Source organism: Chenopodium quinoa, unplaced genomic scaffold, assembly GCF_001683475.1.
Source record: "Chenopodium quinoa cultivar QQ74 unplaced genomic scaffold, ASM168347v1, whole genome shotgun sequence".
Classification (NCBI taxonomy): Eukaryota; Viridiplantae; Streptophyta; class Magnoliopsida; order Caryophyllales; family Amaranthaceae; genus Chenopodium; species Chenopodium quinoa.
This window is the reverse complement of record NW_018743955.1, coordinates 389,639-408,539: the sequence shown is the minus strand read 5'-3', so window position 1 is coordinate 408,539 and position 18,901 is coordinate 389,639.

Here is an 18,901-nt window from a genome sequence, read left to right as displayed (position 1 = left end):
CTTGGCTTAAAACGCCTAAGCATTGGCTCATTAGCAAAGGACACCGACATACCGGTTCAAGAGAAAAGGGAACCGACATACAGGTTCAAGAGCAAAAGAGCACCGACGTACAGGCATAGCAAAAGCAAAGTTCAGGCGAACTTTTAAAGATCGACAGGCGTGGATCTTCGGTATTTTCCTTTGGGAAATTATCGTATCAAATGAGGATGACTTCAAGAGAAGATGTCTTCGACGTCATTCCTTAGCTTGCGGAAAGTTGTCACAAACAACTGAAGGTAATTTCAGGGCGAAATTGTCTTCGATCATAGTTCCTGAGGCATGGAAGATGATCATAATGCGGACGAGAATTATTAGAGAAATAATTTTCGATGATATTCCCTTGGACGTGGAATATTATCACAGCGGGGAGGATAGTTTCAGGCGAAGCAATCTTCTAATTTGGAAGTAGTTACAAGGCGTAGCGGTTTTCAAGCGGGATGGCATTCTCTAGCTTGCAGGAGGTCATCAAAACAACAGCAGCAAAAAATCGGTTACTTTCAGAGACGTGTGCTTGACGGTGCAAGATACGCGTTTCTTAACTCTTCTATCTGTTTAGCTAACGCTAGTTTTGCAGGTATCAGCGCTACAAGATTGATTTAGGATCGCAGAACGTTCTGAATTATTCTCTGTCCCTATCGATACTTTGACTTTCGTTTTCGAAACTTGCGTTTCTCCAAACTCAGTCAAAGTGGGGGCTTCTGTAGACACCCATTTGTGTCTCCCCAAAACCAAACCCAGTGATGAGTGTCTTTCACGTCGAATCATAATCAAATGAAACGAAAGTGTGGAAAGGTCTGGTGTTGCGGAAAGTTTTATTTCTTTTCTTTTCTCTTCTCTCTGTTTTTGAAAACTTTATTTTAAGAAAACAGCCAATCCATTTTGGTTGGTCCATGATATGGGTCCAATAGTGGTGTAGTTGGATGGGGTTTGCAAAGACCTTTCCAACGATATATTATAAGCCCTATTCCGATGAATATTGAGGAAGTTATGGCCAATTTACTAAACTGGATCCGGTTTGAGCTTTAAGTACGGCCCAATGATCTAGGGGAGGGCCTAATATGATTTATCATTCCTAATGTAATTAGGAATGGTTTTAGTCTTCTAGAACATTCTAGAAGGTCTTATCATTCTTAATTCAATTAGGATTCTTCAGAGTTTTAATCAAGATCAAATAGCATTTTCGGCTGAAATTATATTATTTTATCTTCCAGTACGGGAAATTTATTAGATTTTTGAAAACGCATTAAAAGGCGATTTGGCGTCCAACCCCAGGCCTTGGCGCCAGACGCCAGCATTGGCGCATTGCGCTAGTCACTGGTCTTGGCGCCAATGAGCCAGGGCTGACGCCAAGGTGGTTTTGTGGTCTTCAGACTCTGTTTTGATAAATTATCTTTTTTGGATGATTTTCTCTATAAATATCGTATCAAAAACTCCGTTTTCATCATCAATTACCAATAATCAACCTTCTTCATTCACAAAATTATTCATCAGTTACCATTCATTAATTCTCTTCATTCATCATCTATATTATTCATTCATCAATTTTCAATAACATTAATTCTTTAGTATTCTTTCTTTCTTGCTTTTTCATACAAAATTCCGCATTCACAAGATCTAGAAACACCTAGCCATATTCGAAGTTGCCTTCGCCCTAGACGTGAAAGGTTTTAATTTCTGAGGGTTTGGTCCCAAATCTCTCTTTCAATTATTTAATTTAATTGTTTTGATTATTATTTTCCTTGAAGTTACTAACGTGTGTATTTTGTTATTAGAAAGAGGTACGAAGCATCCAAGTAAGTGCTTTAATTGATTAATTGATATTATGATGTAGAATCATGCTTAGATTGTTATTTTGATTCCTAGTATCATGTCTAGGGTATCTTTAATATCAAGTATGATTAAAAGTACGATGCTTCCTATGTTCTTCCTAATATTTATGATTGTTAGTATCATGTTAGGGCTAAATATTTGATTTTTATTGCTTAGTGACATGCTAGGATTTGTTATTAATCTTGTTAGTATCATGCCTAGGATCTTGCTATGCTTTAACATGATTATTATTAAGTATGATTGATATTATTATTATTAATGATGTTGATTATTTATTATGTTGCTTGATATTTATTTTATTGCTTGATCACCTTTTATGCATGTTTAAAGGGAATTGGTATTTGCAACCACGCTTAATAAGATAATTAATAATCTTGTTAGGTTAATTGTGATTATAAATTCAAGTGATCGCCAATAATAGTTTATGTGTGCATTAATATTCAACCAACATAGATAAACTGGTTTAGGGTTAATCCTATTGATTGCATGTTAATCAGAAAGCGCACATGAATACGAGCAGAATAAAGTAGAGGCCTATTATTAGGGCAGGTTCAATCTCTTTTAGGTTGGATTTGTACCATCATCCCCGAACCCTTATTTGGTTCATGACCTTATGGAGTTGACGATCTCTTGGATCGTTAAGGGGTGTAACCTTCATCCTATGAACGGTATACAAGTTCCTTAAAAACTTGTTGGTGACTCTTTTGCTCTTTCTTCTTCCCTTTTGGACGCCACCGTACTTTAGTGTATGATCACAGTGGGGTTCAAGCTAGTGGGATTTTTAAAGGCTTGAAATTATTCCCTACAGTCTCCAAATTTTGACACAAAGTTCTTGCCATTCCAAGCTACATATCCAATGGTCGGATTGTTGTTTTGTGCTCCGGATGTTGGTAAATCTATTTAGCCCTAATCTCTCCATAATTGAGTTTATCCACTCATTAGTGATGTATATGGAGAATGGTTTGTTCTAATTTTGTTGTTTGATGTTGTAAAGCCTCTAGCATTGTTAAGAAAAGGTTAATTTTTTATACCTTAATTTTATTGATTAGTGGAAGGGCTTGGTGCCGGCTTACGGTACTCGTGGTTTTTTCCCGATTTGGGTTCCCACGTATATCTTGGTGTGCTTTAATTATATTGCATTTGAGCTATTTAGATTTTCTTTTTGTGGTCCATATTGTGTTTTCTCAAGATTGGTAGTAATTTCTCATTCTAAAACACGTTCGGGAAAATGAGATCCTTGTGATTCCGCTTGTGATTAATTGTTGTGTGCATCTTTCCCAACAGAAAGATCTTCATTTTTTTTGGTTTGGAGAAGGTATGTGACAAGGTGACAGGAGAGGGACTTTGGTGGGCAATGTTAAAGAAATGTATCCCGCGAAGGCACATGGACTTGGTTAAAGATATGTATCAGGACGTGTCAACGGATGTGAGGACATGTGGAGGGTTGACAAAAGACTTTCCTATTACATTTGGATTGCATCAAGGGTCTGCAGTAATCCGTTTAGTTTTGCAATGATTCTAGATAAATTAACTAGACCAATTCAAGATCAGGTTCCATAGTGTATGTTGTTTGCGGATGTAATTGTTTTGGTGGATGAAACTAAAAATGGGGCTAATGGCAAGTTGGAGCAATGCAGAAAAAGGTTGGAATCTAGAGGGTTTGAGTTAAGTCGGAGTAAGAATGAATATTTGGCATGTCGATTTGGTACTCAGAGGGGACAAGCAAATGATATGGTAAGTTTGGATGGAAAAGACTTGACCATGAGTGAATGTTTTAAATATCTTGGGTCGATCATCCAGAGAAGTGGGGATATTGATCAAGACGTGGCCCACAGGATTAAGTCAGGGTAGCTTGAATGGAGAATAGCCACGGGAGTATTATGTGACCGAAGCATTCCCTTACAGCTGAAGGGTAAATTCTATAAGACTTCCATACGACCGGTGTTGCTATATGGTACAGAATGTTGAGCTTCTAAGAAGGAGCATATTAAAAAGATGGAGGTTACATATGAAATGCGCATGTTAAGGTGGATGTGTGGGAACATTCTAAGAGATAGAAAAAAAAAATGAGGTTATCCGCAAGAAAGTAGGTGTGGCAGGCATTGGAGACAAACTAAGGAAAAAAACGCCTGCGTTGGTTTTGGCATGTAAGACAGAGACCCAATGATGCACCGGTGTGAAGATTGGAAGGGTGGGACCATGGGGGAGGGGGGGTTAAAGGAGGGAGAGGGAGACCAAAAATGACTTGGTTGGAAGGAGTTAAGAAGAATGAGGTATATGAACTTGCATGAGGATGAAGTATTGGATCTTAAGGGATGGAGGAGGAAGATTTTTGTGGACGACCAGATGAAATAATCATATTTGGTTCATGTAGCCGAACCCATTAATGGGATCTAAGGTTTGGAGGTTGAAGCCTCCTAGAATACTCAAGAGTGTTGATATAATCATAGAGCCACTTCCATGGAAGAATTCTTGAGAGACGCAAAGTTAGACCGGCGGCATGGAGGGGGGTGGGGGAGAAAGCTAATGGTGGAGAAGTGGAGTGAACGATGATGGTGAGGGGGTTCGAATTAGGGAAGTGAGAGAGGTGAGCTAAATATTTTTCATTTAAGTTTTATGTTTGATGGAGTAAACAAGAACTGAATCTTTTATTTTTACATTATACTATCATTATATTTTGCAATGACATAGATATACCTCCTTCCTCTCTCCAAAATCCTAGATTTTATTGTTGAATTTTGAAGGAGCTTCCATCAATTCTAACCGGTGGAAAGCCCCAATCCTTGTTTCCTGTAAAGTTTTTTTAGGTTTAAAATAATGCTTTCTCCTTTTGGGAGGAATTTTTCCCTCGAAAGAAAGGGTTTTAATTTCCTTCGAAAGACAAGGGTTTTTTTGACCTCCTTTGAAAGACAAGGTTTATCTCCTCTTTATGAGGGAAAAATTCTTGGTTTTGAATCCATGATATTAGATCTAATGGATTATCGTGAGATTATAAAGTTGGTGAAAAAGTTATCAAGTTTTCGAATACAGACAGATGAATCAGATGGAAAACATCCTCAAGGCTACAAAGGATCGTTAGATTGTCTCTCCAACAAGGCTGTATTTTTAGCGATATAAACGAGAGATATTCCATAGTGCAAGATCTACTCAACGATCGTAGCTTTTAGGAAGGAATTTTTTTTTTATTCAATATCTTATGTATTTGTTAACGTCGAATCTCTATTGTAGATGTCGTATGACTTTTTATTAATGAAATATTTTTGCTTTAACAAAAATATATTTTGCAACGACATAAGTCGTTGTAGTATAAATCGTATATTTTTTGCAACGACAATAGTTGTTGTGAAAATATCTATTAAATTGTGCAACGAATGTTGTCGTCGTTGCTATAAAAACATAAAAAAATTTCAAAATAATTATTCTTAGGGCTGAGCAAAACTACCAGAAAAATTGAAAACTTATTCTCTTATCGTTTTGAAAATTAAGGTATTCGATCTGATAAACATAACGGTTCGGTACGTGTTCCGATAATTTGTTATCGGGTATGGTTATTGAGTATCATTTAAAATTAACGGTTACCCGTTCCGATCCGATAAGCAATTTTTTTTACTACTTAAATCTAATTTTCCAATATTTAAACTCTTACTTTACTTCATAATCATTATATAATATCGATGATTAGTTATATTATTAATAAGTTGCTCAAGATCATGTGGTATTATTATTAATTAGTGTTAAAATATATCATAATAACTAACTTATAAAGTTTCATTATCACTATTGGATAACCAATCCGAAAATCCGGGTACCCGAAGTCCGAGTACCCAAACTTATCAGTTCGGTTTATGGATATCACCCCTAATAATCGTTGTTGCAAAATATAGCCTTAAAATTTTTAAAGACCCGCGGTATGAATTGGGTGGAGGAAAATGAAATAATATTTTCAACAACGACATTGACGTTACAAAACATTTTTTTGCAACAAAGCAAATGTCGCTGCTAAAACTTTGTTGCTATAAATAGGTTTCTTGTAGTGAGAGTAGTTGGGTGCCTAAGATGACTTCCCCTAATTTATCCCTAAATTAATTGATATGTCTTGTATGTTAAATTGTTTGTGAATAACTTGATTGGTAGATACCTTTCCAAGATCCTTTTTATTATTGTTTGAGTTTTTCTTATACTCCCTCCATTTTTAAATACTTGCTTCATTTCTCCATGCGCGGAGTTTTAAGAGAAATTGGAGAAAGTAATAATATATGAAGGTAGTGGGGTAGTTGAGAAAATAAAAAATTGTAAAGAGCAAAAGTAATGGAAGAATAGGAGGAGAGAGAGTATAATGTTGGGTCCACTAAGTGTGAGAAATGAATTAAATATTGTAAAATTTTTCCAAAAAAGGAAATGGAGCAAGTATTTAAAAACGGCCAAAAAAGGAAAGTGGAGAAAGTATTTAAAAACGGAGGGAGTAACTCATAACCTAAAAATAAGATTTGATTTAGCTTATCACAAATCGATATTTGTTAGTGCTCCCCTTAGTCGTCCCTGTGGGATCGAACCTTGCTTGCCATTTCTACCCATTAGAGAGATCAAGTTAGGTTTTTATCTTTGATAAGATCCACGACGGCGTATAAGTTGATTTTCATGGGTTCTTGTACTCGTATCACTACAGACGCGCCAAATTATTTTCGCAAAAAATTGATTTCATAAACCTTGATGGCCTGCTTGTGGGCCCCAAATTTGGGCATTGTGTAGACTTGTCAAATAAACTATGAGCCCTGAAGATGGACCCTGTGAGGGAGACTCTAAAGCCCAAGTAAGATACAAAACAATGAATATTTTAGAGAATTTTAGGAAAGAGAAAGAGAGAGTAGGTTGATGGTCATCTTAGGAGTAATAGTGACTTCCTCTTTACCTTTTCCCTAAGAAGGATATATATAATTGATGGGTGTCATAAATGACACCCATTTGATGAGCATTTAGGTTGTTTTCACCTTCTTTTCATGGCTTTCATGCTTAATAAACGCTTAGTTTCATGCTTTTGGTCTTTGTTTTACCTTTCCTCTCTTATTTTGTGGCTTTTGTGTATTTTTATGGCTTTTCTAGTATTTTCTCCTTTGTTTGTTCTATTTTCGTTATTTTAGTTGCTTTTCTTTTATTTTAGATTTTATAGATTTAGTTTTATTTTATTTTACTTTATTTTATTTTATTTTCATTTTCATTTCATTTTCTTTCCTTTATTTTCTTTTCATTTTATAAAGTTTTCTTTCTTTTATTCTTTTCATTTTCATTTTATTTCTTTTAGTTTTGTTTGTTAATATTGAGTTCTTTTTACTTCATTTTAATTGTGATTTGTAGGTGGATGTTCCAAGTTCAACTCCTTCCGCTCTCAAGTCGGGTAGTGTTGAACCCACCGTGGGAGTGTTTCGGAATTGCATACTTTAGTGTTCATTACGACCATGCTACGAGGGTGATGCTCGCGCCCACCAACTACCCAACCTTACAACTCTCAAAGCATTTCCCCTGCCCCCCTATTCACCAACACACACTTCACCACTCTCGCAACTCCCTTATTTCCCCAATTCACCAACAACTACAACAACTAAACAGCAGCAACAACTAACACACCGACCACCACTCACACACCAGCTCCCCTGCTCCCGCAATAATCACCAAACCAGCCACCACCGCACAACGCCAACTGCTGCCCCTGCTCCATCACCACCACCGCAAAAATCAGCCATCTATTCTCCCGTCACTCCTATCCCGCAACCACCAACGCCACCTTGTACCTCCGCAACCCACAACCACCTTACCCCCGCAAACAGCAAACCGCTCCTTCCCCTGTTTTCCTTGCCACCGCAGCTCTCCTCTTCACCACCAATTTCAGTAATTAATTAAAGTAGCCCACACCACCAATTTAACCACGCAATAGCCACTCACCAACAGCTAGAGGTGAAAGTTCGGTTTTCGGTTTGGTTTTTTGCCCAAACTGAAACCGAACCACCCTATTCCGGTTTCTTGATTTGCAAACCACACCGCACCACTTTGGCTCTGAAATCGAACCAAACCAAACCCCCTTAATTTCGGTTTTCATAAAAAAACCAAACCGCACCGAATTTTCCTATCAAGTATCATAGCCATCAAATTTTGCAAAAAAACCGAACCAAACCACACCAATCAAACCAAACCAAACAAAATCAAACCAAACCAAAGCCACGACGAACTGACAACCCACCCCCACCTACACCAAACCGAAACCACCACCACCACCAGATTTATACCAAAACTAATGAAATTTACCAAAAAAATTCAACCACAAACTTACCAGAAATCAAATCATATTAATGGATTTATTAAAAATTCAAAAAAAACAAAAATTAAAAGTAAGAAAACATACCTTTTAAACAAAAAATGGCCCTTAAATTTCATCTCTAATTTGGTTTAAAATGGTCAAATTTGACCATGAATACTCTAGATCGGTCGAATTTGGCCATTAAAACCTTCGCTTTGGCCAAATTTCGTGAATTTTGTTACGAAAAGTGAAAACCTTCGTTTTGATCATGAAAAATCTTTGCTTTGATATGAAAACCTCCGTTATGGATGGCGAAATTAAAAGAAATTTGTGACGTTGTGCTAATTTTGAAGACAAAGAGGTGTAGAGGCAAGGAGAAAGACAAGAAAGAGGAAAAGAAAAAAGGTGATCGAAAAAGAGAGATAAAGAAGAGATCGAAGAGGACAGAAAAGAGAAAAGAAGAGGAGGAAAGCAGAGAGAAAGGGTGGAAAGTGGATGAAGAAGGATTAGGGTTATTTTCCTTTATATACTAGGGTTTTTTGGGGTTGGGCTGAAATTTCGGTTTGGTTTTGGTATTTCATTTTTTGAAACCGAAATCGAACCACATAATTTCGGTTTCTTTATTTTACAAACCGAAACCAAACCACTTCAAAAAAAAAAAGAACCATATTTGTTATTCGGTTCGGTTTTCGGTTTTGTTCGATTTTAAAGTGAGTTTGTTTCACCTCTACCAACAGCAATTTTCGGCAGCAGCACCAAGCAGCAGCCACCACAAACACGCTCTCATTTATCGCGGTCGCGCTCACAATCATCGTGGCCACGCTTGCATTCATTGCGGTCGCACGATTCTGGGTTTGGGAGATGCAAAGCAGGGGATTGAATCCCATTTAATTTAGCAACCAAATTCGTGAAAGGGGTCTGACGGTTTGTGAGGGTTTTGCTTTGTATTTTATGATTTTCGTTTCCTTTAAATTTTTTTTATTTATTTTCCTTTTCTTTTCTTTTATTTTTCTTTTCTCTTTTTTTTTTATTTTCTTTAATCCTTGTATTTATAAATACCCATTTTTGGGTTAGAGAGGAAAACAATTATAATTATAATTAGAAGTAGAATTAGAATTCATAATTTTAGCTTAGTTGAGAGCTTCTCTCTCTAGTTTTTAGGGTTTGTTTAGGAGTATATTTTAGAGAGAGAAAGTGAGGAATTTCAATGGTGATTTGAGTGATTGAAGATTCAAGGTGACAATTGTATTGAAGATCATAAAATCAATCAATGAGGATTTCTAACTCTATCTCATTTAATTGCTTTTCTTAGTTAATTCATGTTTGTTTGGTTTGATTATGATGTTTGATCTTTGATTAGTATATTTGTTCTTCATATTTTGATGATTCTTGATTTCAATAGTTGTTTGTTATTTAATGATGATGTTTGAGTAGTTGATTGGATAGGGATAGGGTGAAACTTGTATGATTGATTGATTGTGCTTAATTTGGGAAATGTGTTGATTGATTGTTGAGATTAAAGTGATTAATGGAAGTTTGCATGTGTGTGTTTAATTTAGGAGTGATCAACCTAGTTACTCACACTAGATTGCATTGTAAGTGCACATTGATACAGACAATTGATTTGTGGCTTGCATTTGTCGATTGAGTTGGTTTGTGAAGTTCCTAGATAGAGTCTCTCGTAGTTGTCACTAGTTTGAACTCTGGGAGAATAGCTTGTTGACTCTTTTGATTGAGCTTGCCATTAGTCTTCACAACCATTGATTTGCATGTATTTCCGAGTTGGTACAATTGTCATGATTACTTGTTGATCCCATTCCCTAGTACTTTATTTGTTTGGTTTCTTCGTTTTAGTAGTTGTTAGTGTCACCTTCTATCCTTAGACTTTGATCTAGCTTAGGCACACAATTGAGAGCACTTGAACATAACCGTTCCCAGTGGATCGACCCTTGACTTACCTCTGTACTTGTATTTAGGTTTGTTGAGTGATATAAATTTTGTTTAGCTTAAGGAGGATTAGTCCTACGACCTAGTTTTTACCCTCGTCAAAATGGCGCCATTGCCGGTGAACGGTGTCTATGTTTAAGTGTTTTTTATTGCTTGAGTCTAGGTCTTTATATATACTTTTCTTTTATTTGATTTTTGCTTTCTTGTAAAAAAAATTGGTATGTCTCTCATTTCCTCAACATGATAATGAGCCTTTTTGTGAATATTTCCATAGACTTGAGGGATTTCTTAACTATAATTGTTGTAGTCTTTGAAAGGCTTGTGAGATTTGTTATTTTTATTTCAATGAACAAACTAGGAATGAAGTTGAATGCATGCATAATGGTAGATTTAGAGCATTTTCAATTGATGATGCTTGGGAGTTCTATGTTTGGTTTGCTTGGGATGTTCATAATAGGGATGATCATGTTTCTAATTTTGATGTGCAATGTGTTAATTCTCCTAATTCTAGCATGATTTCCCATGATGTATCTCATGATCCCATTAGTTAACCTAGAACAAATGCTTCCAATTCTATTTCCTCTTTTGTTCATGATAATGAGGTGCATGCTTAAGTTAACAAATCTCATATGTTTGATTGTGCCCCCACCCCTCAATGTGATGTATGTGCTCATGATTTCAATGTTGATTCTTTCAATCTTGGTTGTACTTCTTCTTCTCTTGTTGAGCCTCAATATTCTACACCTTTTGAATCTCTTATTGCTACTTTGGAAACTAAAATTAGGCATATTGAGCTTAGTGATGATCTTGGGCCTAAAAAGGATTTGATTCTTAATTCTTTGAGAAGTCAATTGGAGGTAATGAAAAAGAGTGAGAAACGTCTTGAGGAGGGAAGAAAGAGAGGTAAAGAGCTAAAAAGCCAATTGTCATCTTTGATGTTTGTGTGTGAAAATTACAAATCCAATGTGCATGTTGAGGATGATGATGGTGATTTTGAGCAACCATGAGAGTGTGAGGATCCCATTGGTGAGCATATGAGTGATGGTGATTGAGAATGAAGAGAGAGTTGAATTTGAAAAATCCTAACCCTCTTTCCCATCTTGATGAGCCTTAAGTGTATGTTTGTAACCCTTTAATCTATGAATACATAGACTCTTTTGAGGTAATGTCCCATTTGTTTTGTGAGAGTCATATGAAGATTTATAGATTTTTGGATGAGTTCATCGAGAAAGCTTTTTGGGATTTAGATGAGTATACGATATCTCTACCTCCACTCATGCACGGTTTTGAGGACTTAGGTTTTGAGATAGTTAAAGGAAAGGTGGTTTATTGTGGTGCAAAGAAGGATGAGGTTGATCCCCTTGGAGTTTTTGAGCTTGAGGGTGATATAGATTGTGAGAGATCTTCATTTGAGGACTCTATGATTGATTTTCATGCCCTCATTGGCGAGGTGAGACCTTGTGTTGAGGGAGTAGCTACCCCTTTGCCTATTTCTCATACCCCTTCTTCTCAAAGGTTTGACCACATCCCTTCTTGCCCTTTTTTTCTCCTTTCCTATCTCAAACCTATTGGGGACTGATAGGCTTATCGCGTACCTAACAAAAATAACCTAACTATTCCTTCTAACTGTGTAGTAGGGCAAGTAAGGATCGAATCCCAAGAGACTATGGTTCATTCAATTAATCAGACTCAATTAATCACTAAGCACGTCACCAATCAATAATGGATGATAATAATCAACTAATATATTAAATAACACAATTAACTAGAGGAAATATTAATCAATAAACTAAAGCATCCAAGATCAAGCATCACCACGATTATGATTGATAAACTAATAAATCTACCCCCAATATATAAATCAATTGACAAGAAGAAAAGCAATCCCTAATAATAATACCAAAGGTCTCTTCCGAGTTATCAATGGCTTCCCAAATTAACTATCAAGCCTACTTCCGTGGAATCAAGCGAATAAGGGACATTAAACACCATGCCTAGATTCCTAATTATTCAATCATCTACTTCCGTGATGATCTTCAAACCCTTAATTGAAATAACCTAATCCCGTTAATACCCAACTTCCGTTGCAATAAGAACAAAGGGATGATAACAATACTAATTATCCCTAATCTAGTATTGGCATAAACACAATCAATTAAGCATGTCAATTGGGATTATTATTGGGGAATTTAAAGATCTACTTTATACATCAATCATAATCGGGCTTAGCAAGATCCCGGATTAAGGAAACTACTCACAAATCATAATTAAATCAAAAACAAGATCTAATAGAGAACACATAATTAAAGAACTATAAAATAAATAAAAGAGATGGAAAGTAAGAAATACCAAATACTTCAATTGATGATCTTGAATTCTTGAAGAACAATTAATAAAACTAGGATTAAAGATTGAAATTGCTTAAGAAAAATAAAACTAGGGTTCTTGAGAGTTTTCTAGGGCTTAAGGAGAAAACTAATGAAAAACTTACTGTCTAAAAGTTAATTACAAAAGGGTATTTATACCCCCAAAAGATAATATTTCGGAAAAATAAGAAAATACGCGTTCTTGAGCTTTGCCCGGTCTGACCGGGCGGACCTCGCCCGATCGGGCGGAGGAAGGCTGCGTAAAATACGACAGTTTTCCTTCTTTGCCCGGTCTGACCGGGCGAACCTCGCCCGGTCGGGCGCGCGTAACACGTTTCCAAAATTGCATCTCATAACTTGATTTCTTCATCGCCCGGTCTGACCGGGCGAAGCCTGCCCGATCGGGCGCGCGTTGCACCGTTCAGAATTGGGCTTCTTCCTGTGAACTCCTCATTGCCCGGTCTGCCCGGGCAAGCCATGCCCGGTCGGGCATTCCACATAAATTGCAGTTCTTGGCTATCAACTCTTCCGAATCTACTAAAAACACGTCCAATTGCCTAGAAACGCTTCATATTCCTGAAAAGCTTACTAAAACAATCGAATACACTAAAGAAGAGATTGTTAGCAAGAAATAGCTCCGTAGAGCTCAAAACCATGTAAAATCATGCAATCAAACCGGGGAAAACCATTGTATAAAACACGTATATCAAATTCCCCCAAGCTAAACCTTTGCTTGTCCCTAAGCAAAGCAATGAATAAATAAATCAATACTTCACCCCAAAAGTAACTCAAATCAATAAATACGATTAAAGGTAAACTCGACAGTTATGCATCAAAGTCAACCAATCAAATCCATCTAACTACTCATCCTGTCTGACAATGGTCAAATAGAGCAAACCACAAGAGCATATAGAATTCAAGACTAGTGTTCACACACTCAACTCTCATTTATGTGGCGAGTAAAAGATATACTCGGTCGCTCTCCATCCAACTCCTTTAAATGTGAACAATGCCCTCCCAAGCTCACGCACTCGTGTGTTTTAAGAAAACAAGCACTCAACCTAGCAGTCGACTCGAAATATATCAAATCATTCTTTGCATTGGAAAACAACTAATTTCACATTCACACAACTCTATGCACAAAGGTCAGAAGGTCTTCAAAGCTTGTAATGTAAGGCTAGGGTAAAAGGTGGGAAATATTTGGGAAAATGTAAGAGTAAAGCTATGCTTAAGGGAGCCAAAATCCTAATAAATAAAACCAAGGTCAAAACAAATTAATGACCAAATCATCTCCAACACAACTCAGCTCTACCAAAAATTCACCAAACATCCCAATTATATTAAAAATTTCCAACACTTAAAATTTCACTCATATATACAAAATATAAAATTATAGAACTTGAGTAAACAAACAAACTTTGAACTCTCTTTTTTTTTCTTGAGCAGCCTTCAATTAGAACACTTGAACATTGAAACAATTTTTTTTTTCCTTTGCTCTTTCTTTTTCTTTTCTCTCACATTGGAATTTTTTTTTTTTTTTCTTTGCACAATAAATTTTCAATTTTTTTTTCTTTTTTTCAATCCACAACAATAAGAACAAATAAGAAACTTCTCAAATCCACCCAAAATTGTGCAAATTACATGCACACTACAACTCCCTCGCCTCACTCACTATTAGCTCCCCCAAGCTAAGCTTGGGACTAGTAACCAATGGGGCTTAAATAGGCTTGTAATGTGGCAAAATAAACAATAAAAGGGCACAAGCAACAACATGGGTAGCAAGAAGGGAACAAATGTATCTAATATCGTCTGAAGGCCACCTAGAGGAACAAATGCCTTCGTCCTCCTCAATGTGCATATTAATGAGTCATGCAAACATTACTCAAAGTTATAAACCAATACTCAACTTCATTGACATACCAGGAACTAACACACATTCCTAACCAAATCAACTAGTCAAGCACTATATTCACAAGTAGTTGGGCAAAATTGACTCATGTTAAGACATCCAAGCAATCAAACATCAAATCATGGCTAACCTATCCACAATACTCGTCATCATATACCAAGAATTAAAACAATTTTCATGAATGGGGCACAGGGAAGCATGATTTATTATTCATTGGATCGTATTTTTTTGTATGTTTTTTTTCTTTTTCAAAGCAATAAAATCTAACCTAGAAAGCAATAAAATCTAGACTATGAAAGAAATAAAACTAAACTGAATACGTCAAAAAACAAAAAGAGAGAGAAAAGAAAGATACCTTAATCCAAAAATCTCCCCCAAGCCAAAATCAGACAATGTCCTCATTGTCTTAAAGGGAAGCTAGTAGTCAAGGCGACTACTACTTATCATCATCACCACAACAATGTCACCAAAGCCTCGAGGATTTCAATGCATCTCTTTGGAACAAATTTGGGCAAGAATGAAACAAAGTGTTAGTGGGAAAAATATAAAAATTGAGTTATGCGTACTATTCTGATCATAACTTTTTTTGTATAAATTATAATGCAGTGATTCTAATTGTGTTGGAAAGTAGACTTGAAGAGCTTTCCAACGATAGGTCACACGCAAAAATCCGATAAGAAACGTAAAAGTTACGGCCTGTTGAACTTGAGCAGTTTTGCTGATCCGTACGCGCGCCCGATCGGGCGAGCTCTGCCCGAGCGAACCCGAGTACAATCCAGCTTTCTTCTCCTTTAAAATCGAAACCTTTCTAGATCAAAACCTACACATATAGAAACTCCCACAAGAATAAAATATCCTCTCCTTACCTCTCTAAAATAAAACAAACGAAAACACAAAAATTAGAAAAGACTAAAATAAAAATAATGAAATACGGGTTGCCTCCCGTAAAGCGCTAGTTTATCAAGGTCTTAAGCTTGACCATTCTCCTTCCATCAGAAGAATTTAACGCCTTGAGTAACTTATCATACGCTCCTGCAAACATTTCATTAAGCACTATATAGGGCTCAATTGCAAGCACAGTAATCCTTACATAGAAAAGATTAGGAGCACACAAAGATAACTCAAGGTAAAAAGAAAAATCAAAAGAAAAAGATGAAGATACACCACAACCTTCTGCTTCCTCCGCTAAAAATTTAGAATTAATAGAACGAACATGGAGGTAGTCTTGTTCTTTATCATCACCCAATAACGTCTCTATTATTTTACGCTCACGAATAAGTTCATTAGCAAAAGAAAAAAAATTTTCAACCATTGGTTCTACAACCAATGACTTTTCAACCAATGGTTCTACAACTAATGATTCTTCTTCTATTGGAACCAATGATACCTCAACCACTGATTCTATAACCAATGACTCTTTAACCATCGGTTTTTCAACAAATGATTCTTCCTCCGACGTATTATACAAATTATGATAATATTCATCATGAATCCTCCAATAAATTTCATTTAGAACAAACCGTTTTTTAGAATAATCATATATGAATGGAAAGATTCTAAAATCATCCGGAGCTCGAACAAAATACTCACTATAAGGGCAATCAGGGTTTTCATGATAAAGATAATAACAAGAACAATGGCCAGATGCAAGACGTGACAATAAATCATCCATCTCCAAGGCATGTATATCATCAACTCATAAGAGAAAAAGAAGTTAATAATAGCCAAAGCAACAAACCAAAATCTTAGCAAAAACGAATCACAAATAATTAGATGAAAACCGTTAGTCCCCGGCAACGGCGCCAAAATTTGATAGGCTTATCGCGTACCTAACAAAAATAACCTAACTATTCCTTCTAACTGTGTAGTAGGGCAAGTAAGGATCGAATCCCAAGAGACTATGGTTCATTCAATTAATCAGACTCAATTAATCACTAAGCACGTCACCAATCAATAATGGATGATAATAATCAACTAATATATTAAATAACACAATTAACTAGAGGAAATATTAATCAATAAACTAAAGCATCCAAGATCAAGCATCACCACGATTATGATTGATAAACTAATAAATCTACCCCCAATATATAAATCAATTGACAAGAAGAAAAGCAATCCCTAATAATAATACCAAAGGTCTCTTCCGAGTTATCAATGGCTTCCCAAATTAACTATCAAGCCTACTTCCGTGGAATCAAGCGAATAAGGGACATTAAACACCATGCCTAGATTCCTAATTATTCAATCATCTACTTCCGTGATGATCTTCAAACCCTTAATTGAAATAACCTAATCCCGTTAATACCCAACTTCCGTTGCAATAAGAACAAAGGGATGATAACAATACTAATTATCCCTAATCTAGTATTGGCATAAACACAATCAATTAAGCATGTCAATTGGGATTATTATTGGGGAATTTAAAGATCTACTTTATACATCAATCATAATCGGGCTTAGCAAGATCCCGGATTAAGGAAACTACTCACAAATCATAATTAAATCAAAAACAAGATCTAATAGAGAACACATAATTAAAGAACTATAAAATAAATAAAAGAGATGGAAAGTAAGAAATACCAAATACTTCAATTGATGATCTTGAATTCTTGAAGAACAATTAATAAAACTAGGATTAAAGATTGAAATTGCTTAAGAAAAATAAAACTAGGGTTCTTGAGAGTTTTCTAGGGCTTAAGGAGAAAACTAATGAAAAACTTACTGTCTAAAAGTTAATTACAAAAGGGTATTTATACCCCCAAAAGATAATATTTCGGAAAAATAAGAAAATACGCGTTCTTGAGCTTTGCCCGGTCTGACCGGGCGGACCTCGCCCGATCGGGCGGAGGAAGGCTGCGTAAAATACGACAGTTTTCCTTCTTTGCCCGGTCTGACCGGGCGAACCTCGCCCGGTCGGGCGCGCGTAACACGTTTCCAAAATTGCATCTCATAACTTGATTTCTTCATCGCCCGGTCTGACCGGGCGAAGCCTGCCCGATCGGGCGCGCGTTGCACCGTTCAGAATTGGGCTTCTTCCTGTGAACTCCTCATTGCCCGGTCTGCCCGGGCAAGCCATGCCCGGTCGGGCATTCCACATAAATTGCAGTTCTTGGCTATCAACTCTTCCGAATCTACTAAAAACACGTCCAATTGCCTAGAAACGCTTCATATTCCTGAAAAGCTTACTAAAACAATCGAATACACTAAAGAAGAGATTGTTAGCAAGAAATAGCTCCGTAGAGCTCAAAACCATGTAAAATCATGCAATCAAACCGGGGAAAACCATTGTATAAAACACGTATATCAGGGACCCCCTTGTCTATGATGATCATAATGTTCCTCATTCGTCTATTGTTAAGGAAAAGGGTGATGTTGCCACCCAAAAATATTTTAGTGAGGAGGATTTGCCTTTTTCTTTTTCTTTTTTCTTTCCATTCTTTTATTCCCCCTTCTTCTTCTTATTTTCTTGTTTTTCCTTCTGATCCTTCTTCTTTCTTTCTTTTGGCACCTCCCTTCTCACTTGCGTGCAACAATCTGTTGCACGTTCTTATCTCGTCATTTGCCTACCTTCTCTCTTACGAAATGTGAAGTAGTGCATTTGACAAGCTCTTGTGTTCGTTGCAATATTATTTACTAGAGTGGTCAAGCTTGGACCTTAAGCAAGCCTTTCTCAGGAAGTAACCCGTGTTTTATTGCTTTCATTTTCTTTTCTTTTTAGAATAGATTTTCTCTCATGGAAATGTTTGTGTGCCTTTTGCTAGGTACATGACTTGATATACTTTAGTGCATTGGTTTGGATCAAGAGTCAAGGAAAATTGGCACCACAATTGCTAGCATATGGAAGGCAAGATTCAATATTAGAGGTTGTTACTTTGAAAGGTTTGATTGGGTCATTTGCGGGTATCTACACCCACCTAAATCCGACAATACCCTTCCTTGCTCTTTCTCTAATGGTTGATGCCATGTTGGACATATGTTGGTTTGTTGGATTGATTTCCTTATCTTCCCCTCCCATGGATTATTTGATTTATGTTTGAGTGTATTGTCTCATTCAAGCTTGGGGGAGGGTATTCTATCATGTTTGGTGGGATTTTTGATTCATATATGCCATGCACCTTTGTATATGATTTTCCATGTCCCTTTATTTTGAAAAAAATCCAAAAAGATTTTTGTTTCTATCAAAGCAAATTTGCATTGTGTTTTGTTTTGTTTTGTTCTTGCTTTGGACATAATAACATTTGGACTTGTATAATTGAATGCTATTCTTCTTAAATGATAATGGTGTGCACGGTTTGAGAGTATGTTTGGTTGATTCTAGGATAAAGCATGCTAAGGTACACTACTACAAAATCAGCCAAAGAGACCAATCAAAATTAGCCAAAGAGACTGCCTTAGTGGCGGTCTCTAGCTAAGCGGTCTCTTTGGCAAAGAGACTGCTTAAGTAGAGGCGGTCTCTAGATTGAGAAAACTAAGACCGCCTATTGAAGATAGGCAGTCTCTTTTTTTTGAAAAACTAAG